Below are 8,980 nucleotides of genomic sequence, written 5' to 3'. Positions count from 1 at the left end.
TTGATCACAATTTGTAAAAGAAGCAAGTTAAACATCACAAAGGAATGAGTAATTTGATAGGCACTGTATTTTACAGTTGTTGTTTTTTTTACCTATGCGAGTAGCAATTATAAAGCAAATGTAAGATATTCTCTGCTGCAGTAGTAAAAATTCAATAAACTATACCAAAACCAGTAATTTTGTGTTTTATTTCAACCCACCAAAGTATCTTAAATGATTAAGTAATAATAGTGGTCTTATAATAGACCACTTAAATGATTTGGTGTCATACTTTAAAATAAAGAAATTCTTTATTTATCGTTCTCATGTTCCAATAGGTGCATATCTGCCGGCATCATTTTGACTGTTTCAGAGCCTGGGGAAAAAAAGAAAAAAAGAAGCAGTAAACTTTTAATGCGCCAACAGTGTTACAAAGAACACAATGGCTTGTAAAAAAAAAAATACCTTATTGGTTGTGTGGGTTCAGGTGCACGGTGGGTATGCAGTATATCTCTGCCTTTGCTCCTGTGAGAAACAGTTTTAACAGGCCTGTTCAAGGTATCTCACTTTAAAGCACAGGGTGGAAGTGAATCTGTTAGAGAACGATGGGGGAAACAGTAACAAAAAGAAAATGAAAAGTTAAAAACACACAACTGTTTATCTGGATGTGAATGTTAGGAGTATAGCCAGCTCACTGAAAACGAATCTGCTGGGGCCGGTCAGCATGCCAGGGTGGTTAAGTAACACTGCTCTAACCTTATAATCTTCCATCTCCCACATGCTGCTGAATTCTCTCCCATAGACTGAAGCACCATTTTTATTCAATTAATCTTTTATCACAAGCCTGTGGCTGTGTTTCATTCAGTGCCAAACACAAAGCTGGTAAGGGCTTTCGTTAAATCCAGGAAGGAAAAAGATCTCAGCTTTACCCAGTTGTATTGTCTGTTTGAAGCTTGGTTTGCTGGTGGGCAATGGTGGGCATATGCATGGGGTATCGGGTTCTTTTTTTCCTGCTGTCCAGAGGAATTAACATCCTTTTGTACATGTGATGCCTGCTTGATGCACACAAGTTTGATTGGACTCGTTTGTTGCGCACATCTGACAAATGCTGATTAAATGATTAAGATTGGCGGGGATTTGAGGCAAAATTCAGCCCTGAAAAACCTTGTTGTGTTTCTCAAACCACTTAAGCCCAGTGTTTCTGGCACTATACGGCATGTTCCTCTCCTGAACAAAGCCACCGATGTATGGCGATATACTTTCTAAGACGTTTTGTCCTCAGTCAAAACCTAACTCAGACTTTCTAGGTGAACATTGTCCCGAGAGTCTTACTGCAACCTCATAATGACATTTTTTTCCAAGAAATTTCCACAGAGCTAAACAGTATGCATACAGAATGGCATCTAGATGGAGTAAAAAGAAAAATTTGTCACACCTGAGTGGTGGTCTCAAACTACAGTCCTCGAGCCCCAGAGTCCAGCAACGTTTAGATATGTCCCTGGTGCTACACACATGAATGAAACGGCTAAACTGTCTCAATAGGATGAAGTCAAGCTCTGCAGATCTCTTTGACTGACATAATGTTGGTTAGGTTGCAGGACACTGGCCCTTCAAGTCTGGAGTTTGAGACTACTGCACTGGACTAAGGAAAGCCCATGATGTAAAAACAGCTATTGTCCAGTTTTGTTTGTAATTCTTGTGTCTTGGCTAGGGAAAGGGAGCAGTCTGAACTCCAAAAACATTCTGTCATTTCACATAATACACAGCCAACTGCGATCACAGTAAATTCACTTTGAAATATGCCAAATTGGTCAAAGTTAACTTTAAAATCACTTTGAGCTACAGAGGTTCTCATTATTGGTATCACGGACCAATGAATCTTCATTGTCAATGACTCTGTAGATTAATTGATTTATTTTCTTCTGACAACTTTGGGCAAACTTGACCATTGCAGACTACTGTAGGTATTTCTTCCCAGTCCTAACACTTTACCAGCTCTGTTGTTATTATTATTATTATTATTATTATTATTATTATTATTATTATTATTATTATTATTATTATTATTGCAGTTGAATAGTGGGTAAAGTGGTTTGTTAGATCCTGCATACAACATAAAAAAATTGTGTCCATACAGAGTTAGCTAAATTTATAAATTATTTAGCTAACTCTGTCTGGACATAGTACTTTCTTGTATAAGTGACACTTAGTGTGTTGTTCTGACGCTGGAGTTCATCTATTGTAAAGTTTTTCATGTTTTTGCCTTTGGTCTCGGCAGACCATAGTGGCAACATGTGTTTGTTTATGTGAACTTCTCTCTCAACTTGAGCTATTCCAGTATTTTACTTGTTTGCAATAACCGAAGAGATGTATGAAAATATCTGCTGATCAGCAGATTCTCAAAAACCTGGAGCAATAATTATGCCAGGTTCAAAGTCACTTTCTTCCCCATTCTGATGCTCGGTTTGGACTCAAGGAAGTCATTTTTTTCAATGCCCTGATTTGTGGCCAGTTGAGGGGCTGAGTTATTTGTGTTAAGCAAGTGAACAGGTGTACCCAATGAAGTGATCAGTGAGTGAAATTATCCATAAATTCGTTGAAGTTGATGGAAACTTAGCGTAGCACAAGGCTCCTAGAAGTGGAATAGTGTGACTGGATCTATGCATCTTATATAAGGGCAAAGTCAGCATATTTTATATGACATTTAAGTTTTTGCCAGAGTTTGGGGAAGCAAAGTAACAGCCTAGAGTTATTTCCAAGACAGCTGATCTGGAGCAAGATGGGCCCACTAGGACTTTGGTTGCTCTTTACTAGCTGACAAAGTGGGTCTTATCTTAAACTAACACAAACTCCCAGTTGTGGAACAGTCATGATGATAATGTTGAGTCTAAACTATAGCAAATAAAACAAAAGGTTAATAAAACACTGAAATATTTAGGCAGAGGGAATTATCTATTGCTTTGTCTTAAAACTGATGTAATTAATCCATTCCTGGTTAATGCAGAACATTGATTAAAGCAGAATTAATTAAAGCTGAGTGATAAACGCGACTATTTGCAACCTTTTAAGCTTCTGAATTGCACGATAACCCCTTTTTTATGACACCGGCAGAATTGTCTTCTACTGCTTACCTCAGATTGTTTTCCATCCTCATTGTCAGCTCTTGTTTTAGACTGCCTCTCTTCCCATTCTCTAAAGGATAAACTTTTCAGTTCCAGCCACTCTCTGCGTGACGTTCATGCGATGTGAAGGCTGCGGTAGGAGCGGGCCTCAGAAGCATGCTAAAAGGGGGGATGGAGAGGCTAGGTTATGGCTCTGTACGCTTCCAGCATTCACCCTTGTTAGCCTTTACCAGTTTGACAATGGCCTGATGAAACATGACAGGACAAGCTTCATAGCCATGTTGGGGCCGATGCTCTAAAAACGCTCGCAACTGCACTGTTTTGTAGCTTTCGCAAGAAAAGGGAATTTTAAATGACCACGCGCAAACGCTTTGTTCAGGCAGCGCTTCTGCAAGGATTACAAAATGAGAAAACAACTTCTCCTGACATGCTGAAAAACCCAAGAGTGAGTGGCTACAGAAAAAAAAAAACAAAAAAAAAAAAACAAAACAAAACAAAAGCAAAGAATGACAAATAGTTGATTGAGCTGATCTCAGAGAATATTTGATTGGGCCAATATTGAGCATTTGTAAACATAGACAATCCCAGCAGGCCTGTGTTCATTTTCTTCTTTTTTTTGTTTTTGTTTGCGTAAACAGAACAAGGAAGACAGCTTGGTCAGATCAGTGTGTTCATCACAAGCAAAGAGCAATACTGTCCATCTATATTTACTGCACACTGCTGTAAAAACATGTTTGGTATAAATGTTAGGTTTTTGTTTTTTTTCTTGTTTTTCTATATAGATATATATATGGTCAAGTTTCTTCAGATAGAGATTTTTTCTTTATTCAAATATCTACTCAGGTTATGTTTTTCCAATACTCAGACTTGTTTGATAATCTGAAGCATGTAAGTGTGTTATAAAAGTAGTAGCAAAATAAATCCTTAAGCAATAAATACTTCTTTTTTTTTCCCCAACACTGTACGCCTCACCTCTGAGATGATCAAAAAAAGAAAGTGAGGCTCACAGGATCACCTATGTGTGTTTGCGTGCTTGAGAGTGAGTGTGCGTGTCTGTATATAAGCATGTGTAGGGCCATGTTGGTAGCTGTGCAACTGATTGATATCATAAGTGAAGCGCAGGCTGAAAGGTCCTGTGGTGCCAGATGAAAGGCAGGATTAACAGACGAGGGGTTGAGCTGCGATGAGCACTGCAAGTGCATTGGGGGAGATCAGATGAGGAAATAATGGAGAAGGGTCCCTTGCCTTCAGAGATGGGGCACACACAGGGAGGCAGCGCAGCATATGAGGTGTAGAAGAGTTTGAGCTGGCTGAATAATCAGTTCCAGAAAGTTGGCTGCCTCCCTGGCCAAGTTCCCAATCCTCTAAAGAATATAAAGAAGAAAAATCTAAAAACAGTGACGAAAGATGGTAGAAAACATTCTAATAAAAATGAATAATAAAAATATCAGGGTAAACAACTGTAAAAACAGTATTTTCTTTCTCAAGCAGCAGTGAACCATATTCAACTTTTGATTGGTGTTCATGGTTTCCCTACTTAGTGAAAATATGGGTTTTTTTTCAAAATTTCTTAACATTTTGGCAAGGACTTCCATGACTCCTCTTGGATGCTTAATTTAGCGATTTGCTAATTTCCTGTAATTACAAAAGAGGATTTGGTGCACACAGCCTCTATTTTAAGAATACTTCAGACTACAAAACAATTGCACTGACTCAATTTTGCAAAAGGTTTCTTGATCTTGTTCTTTTCAGGCTACATTCACAAACTTCAGTCTATTTTAATAAATAGATATGATTGTTTAAATGACAGACTGACATATAGTAGTCCTACCACATCATTGTGAACTATAAGGACAATTTTAAATGGTTTTGAGTTGCTTTTTAAACACATGCGAAAATTGTGCTATACATTTAAACATGTAGAATGACCTTGAATCTACAGGTCTTGTGGAATATCTATATTTAAATGCATGTTTTGAATGTTTTATGGCTAGTTAGAGATCACTACTAGACTCATTAGATGCTGTTTCCCACTTTCGTACTTGCAATTGCCTCAGAAGTTGGGACTTTTCAATGACTATTTTATTCATTCTAACTGAACTTCTTTGTTGGGTTGTGTGTCTTTTCTTTGTTTTTGAACAGGAGAAAACTGAAACTTCAAACATTTTTTTTTTTTTTTTTTATGGGAATGTTGTCTGTTAATTTTCCCAGGAGCAGCAAGGTGAGATGAGGAGAGATGAAACAGGCTTTGTCTTTACATCCTAATAGGTGACACATTCACAAATCATGCTACCCCTCTACCATACTTTAGCTGTGTTTAGCAGAACATTTGCCTGTTTTTAAAGTTCCCCAGAGGAAGTATTGAAAATGAAATGACAGATCCTACTACTACAACCACACCGCTAATTGGCTGCAAAACACATTTGAACAAAGTTTAGACCACATTTTCTGGAAATAAAGAAAGGGGAAAAATTAAATGGGCCATATTGTTATTCAAATTAGTCAGGACCGACTCTGAAACATGTCATTAATGATATAACAAAAGGAGCTCAATGTTTTGGCTCAGTTGCAGTCACAACATAGGCAAAAGCGCCACAGTTTTTCAATTATTTTTCGGAAGTGAAAATGCCTCATATCTGCAATTGCTTTTGCATTCCAATTTTGATGATTTAAAGATGACAGAAGGAGAATGTGACGGCTTGCAGACTGCAGTAGCTTCAGGCACAAATTACCACCAAACAGTAGCGAAGGCTGTGTGTCTGTGGTTTTGTAGAACGGCTGGTTTTTATGTGGAAAGTATCATCCGGCATGGCTGCACCTTCATAGATGACCCAAATGAGTATGCAGTCATGTCATATGGTTACATGTGTGTGCATTTGCACGATTCATCATTTGAAACATAAGAAAAAAGGTCAGTTTAAATCATTTTGTGAAGTTTTTTTTTTACACCTCTTTCCATTTAAAGTAACGAAAATGCAAAGTGTTTGCAAAAGTATTTGCATTATTTTTACTTTTTTCCCATTTTGTCAAGCTATATTCTCAAACTTTATTGTACTTATTGGGATTAATCGGAAAAAAATCAACCTGTAGAGGTGCACAAGAAATACTGACTGCAGGTAAAGTATTGGTGGTTGTAACATTTCAACAAGAATACATTAAAGGATACAAATAAAAAAAAACAAAAAAAAAAAAAACACACCTATTCTATAAATACACGTTGACCTTTCTGACATCCAAAACACTATTTTTTTTATGTTGTCAAATATTTCTAAAACTCACTCAGAGATTAGCACCTCATTGCTAAAGTTTCTGAAAAAGTGCTTTAAAACAGAATTAAAGCTTTAGAGCATCTTAAAACATCTTATTTTGAGCATTTTTTGACTTCCTAAATCAGAAGTGATTACAGCACTTAAAATGTTTTAAAACATTTCTATGAAACATTGTGGTATGCTTTCTAGCAGGGACTTGGAAGCTGGTCAGTGTAGGGTGGAAAATCTATTTCAGACAGCAACTCTGGGCTGAGGTTCACCTTCCACCTCTTTACACACAGCCAGATCTATAGTGGGTTGGTGTAGATCACTTACTTATGGTTGAATGCTTAGACCTAAATCCATTTGAGGATTTGTTGCAAGACTTCTACATGCATTCTTCATCCAGTCTGACTGACTTTTAGCTATTTTCCAGTGGAGAATAGACAAAATCTATATTTTCTTGATGTGCAAAAGACTTGCAGCTTCAATTGAGTGTAATTATCCATCCATCCATCCATTTTCTGTTCACCCTTGTCCCTAATGGGGTGAGGAGGGTTGCTGGTGTTTATCTCCAGCTACGTTCAGGGCGAGAGGCGGGGTTCACCCTGAACAGGTCGCCAGTCTGTCGCAGGGCAACACAGAGACATACAGGACACACAACCATTCACACACACACTCACACCTAGGGAGAATTTAGAGAGACCAATTAACCTGACAGTCATGTTTTTGGACTGTGGGAGGAAGCCGGAGAACCCGGAGAGAACCCACGCATGCACAGGGAGAACATTCAAACTCCATGCAGAAAGACCCCGGCCCGGGAATCGAACCCAGGACCTTCTTGCTGCAAGGCAACAGCTCTACAAACTGTGCCACTGTGCAGCCCTGAGTGTAATTAATCTGCACAATATCCATGTTCTAAAACCTAGTACATCTGTCACTGATATAAAAACCGCATACTCCTTTTTGAAAATTCCCCCCTCACCTTGTTCATACTGTAAGGCACAGGTGTGTCAAGATCTTGAATAAATTGTTAGTCATTTTGTTGCACATAGCCAATATCCCACCTCTCATTGAGCCAGTCTCCTTCCTGCCATGATGTTCCAGGGCCTTGGCTTGTTCACCAGGAAAATATACAGTCTTGTCAGCCCTGTGTGTGGTTTTGAGGAAGATTAAGACTGATGCTAGTGTGACGGGGGGAGAGGACAGTGTTTTGACAGATTGGTTTGATACCAAGACGGTCTCGGCAAGCCTGGGGTCAAACAGCAAACCCCTATTTTCTCTAAGAATAGTATTGATGTTTTTTTTGTTTTTTTTACTATTATTCATGAGAGATTGATGTCTGAAGACAGATTCTTTCCCCCAATGTAAACTAGATATAGCATTGACTAAATTACAGTAGAAAGTGAAAAATTTGTAAAAGATAATTTACCTGTAGATGCATACATTAACAGTTAGAAAAGTAAGGCTTTTTAAAAATGTGAGTGATGATAATATTTAAGCTTTAGACTAAATAAATATTAAATTCTGCAAACTGCATTGGGTTCTTTCAGGAAGCCAACAAAAGTGAGTAGTTCAAAGTCTTCACTGACATCAAGTCAAAATTAATTTAAAAGAATAAAACTTTAAAAACTTTTGATGTGCTTTTAAAGATGGAAAATTAGCAAATGTTCAAACTCCAGTGTGACATGTCCTTACAAATTTATGAGGAAAACAAATTTTTGAAGAAGATTTCATAATGTACTACTGCGCGGCAAATGTCACGGTTGGACAGCAGGGAAGTGGAGGGCGGAGGTGGCGTTGTCCCGTCAGACCATCAGTTTGAGAAATCACACAAAAACAAACCACCATAAAAATATAAACAGAGGGTCAGTGTGACACTGCTGGATTATGCATAGAGTAAAAAACTCCTGGGGTCTAACCCCCTAAGTCTCTTAAGACTGTGGGAGGGTTAGTACATTTATTCAGATCTTCAAAAAACATGTTTTCAAGGAGAAACAGCAATATCTAAAATAGATATGTCCTAAATAAAGCTTGCAAGTTTAATTCACAGCTTTAAAGCTTCTATTATATTGTGTTGCTGTGGGTTGCAATAACTCCAGATCTAAGATTTTAGGTTAAATGACAAGTTATTGACATATCTTTCATTCACCTATGCCGTTTCTATGCCATGAATTTCTTTTCACCGTGGCTGAAAACATTCTTATTTTTTTTAATAAAAGGGAGATTGGAAATGGATAGAATTGTGGCTCCCACTCTGTACTGAAGTGAAAGTTTTGCAAGCACAAGTAAAACAACTCATGTGGCGTCGTAAATTAAATTAACCCTCTTTACTATAAAGAGGGTTAAATTATAATGACAACTATAAATTTACTTTAAAATGTTCCACATTATGTCTCGCACTTTCTAAGATGAATGCATGCGACATAAATTGAGTCCCCCTAAAACTCTTTTCTTGCTCAAGGAAACATCAATCACGTAGTCAGTTCTACAAGTTAACTCTACTGCACAACACATCCGACTCCCACACAAGTCAAAAAACATTGGCTGCCATTAAGCCTGAAGACACAACTCCAATTAAGTAACAATCTGTTTCCTTGTAATTATGTGTACCAGCTTGCTTAAATTAGG

The 8,980-nt window shown here is 37.8% G+C and overlaps 1 long non-coding RNA gene across 2 annotated transcripts in view; it reads right to left on the bottom strand.

Moving 5' to 3' along the window:
• Positions 1-483: 483 nt before the first annotated feature.
• LOC122820610 overlaps positions 484-8,980 on the bottom strand; it is a 44,437-nt gene continuing 35,940 nt past the window's right edge. For both annotated transcript variants that reach the window (XR_006368844.1, XR_006368843.1), the window contains 2 exons: positions 3,111-3,260; positions 484-571 (listed from right to left, as the gene is read on the bottom strand). This is a non-coding gene — a long non-coding RNA (uncharacterized LOC122820610). The remainder of the gene's footprint in view (positions 572-3,110; positions 3,261-8,980) is intronic.

The sequence above is a fragment of the Gambusia affinis genome, linkage group LG18 (assembly GCF_019740435.1).
Source record: "Gambusia affinis linkage group LG18, SWU_Gaff_1.0, whole genome shotgun sequence".
NCBI lineage: Eukaryota > Metazoa > Chordata > Actinopteri > Cyprinodontiformes > Poeciliidae > Gambusia > Gambusia affinis.
Note: the sequence above shows the minus strand (reverse complement) of the source record. Positions and strands in the feature narration are given on the sequence as shown.